Raw genomic sequence first — 1,734 nt, forward strand, 5'->3', positions numbered from 1 at the left:
AGGAAAATTTAAGACAGTCCCTGCTCTGAAGGAACTCACATTCTAATAAGAAGTTTCAACTTCAAATCAGATCGAAAAGACCAGAAAGCAACAGCTAAATAGTTGGGGATACATCATCTTTAAAGCTATTTCCATTGACAAAATCACATAGGTTTCTGATGCTGACACTTTCGACAGTGATTTTGATGGTTAGAATTTTCTTTTTTGGGTTTTCAGGAGTTTTGGCTTTTCAGGAGGTTGCTACAAAGGCAGTTGCTATGTCCCATCTCTGTAAGGGTTGCTTCCCTGGATGATGGGAGCAGTGGCTAGGCTGGATACAGGGCTGGTTGTACAAAGGGTGTGGCTATTCCCAAGGCTGTTGGGCTAACATGCCTGGCAGTGGCAGCTGGACGGCAGCAGATGTTAGTGGGGGTGTGCGCCCCTTCTCCACAGGGATTGCTGTCCCTTATGATGGCTTCAAGGGCCAAGCTGGAACCTGTGTCTGAGAAGCTGGTGTGGGCGGGGGGGGGAAGGAGCTGCTGTTCTGAGGGCTCAGGATCCTGGGATAGAGCTAAAGTAAGCTCATCCCCTCTCCATCCGTAGTTGGATACCATGCTTCATCAGTCCTCTGGAATTATGGCCAGTCATTGCATTGATCAGTTTTTATGTCTTTCAAAATCATTTGTCTTTGCAAAGTTGCCATTTAGTATAACTTTTTCACCTTGGTATAAGAGAAGGTAGTGCATTGCTTGTGACTGTTGCCCATGCCTGGGATGCTCTTAACTCCTCACATCTACCCTTTAGAATCCTGACCTTCTTTCGCTGTTCACCTCAAGTGCACCGTGTCCATTGGACCTTCTTGATCTCTGCTGCCATGGCCCCTTAATTTGAATTTATTTTGCAAACATTTTTTATTTGTTGATGTATATATATGGAGGCTGTCCTTCCATGCTTTTCCTTCCATCCTCCCTCCCTCCCTCCTTCTCCCCTCCCTCTCTTCCTTCCTTCCTTCCTTCCTTCCTTCCTTCCTTCCTTCCTTCCTTCCTTCCTTCCTTCCTTCCTTCCTTCCTTCCTTCCTTCCTTCCTTTCTCCTTCCCTCCCTCCCTCCCTTCCTCTCTCCCTCTCTTCCTTCTTTCCATTGCCTGATGTAGCTGAAAGTGAGATTCTTAAAGATCAAAAGTAGTTGAGGTGTATAGAGGGCTTTAAGGTTTATAAAATCCTATTACAGACATGATCTCATTGGATACTTACAGAATCCTTGTCAGTTAGATGCTGAGGCTCCGGGGAGAAGTGACTTACCCTCTGTCAGTACCCTGGGGAAACAAGTGGGCCGGGGAGGGATGGGGAACAGTTAAGGATGACTCCTGAGTGGTGGTGGGCTTAAAGGGAAGAGGGAAGGTGGGGGAGGCTTGTATTCCATCTTGGAAATATTCAGGTGAGATGTCTATGAAGAGAGATAGCCAGCAGAGATCTGGTGACACCACACTAGGACTCAAGAGAAATGAAGACTAGATGCAGAATAATTCTGGGAGTCGCCTTTTTAGAAGTAACTATGGGAATTCATTAGATCCCTGAGAGATAAGAGAAAAGAGCAAAAAATAGAACTTTGGGGATCACCCATAATTAGGGGGTAAAGAAGGAAGGGAGGGATGGAGAGAGGATGGGAAGGAGGAAAGGAAAGGAAAGGAAAGGGAAGGAAAGGGAAGGAAAGGGAAGGGAAAGGAAGGGAAGGGAAGGGAAGGGAAGGGAAGGGAA

The sequence above is a fragment of the Petaurus breviceps genome, unplaced genomic scaffold (genome assembly GCF_028583685.1).
Source record: "Petaurus breviceps papuanus isolate PSGF00001 unplaced genomic scaffold, PetGlider_PUasm1.0 188, whole genome shotgun sequence".
Classification (NCBI taxonomy): Eukaryota; Metazoa; Chordata; class Mammalia; order Diprotodontia; family Petauridae; genus Petaurus; species Petaurus breviceps.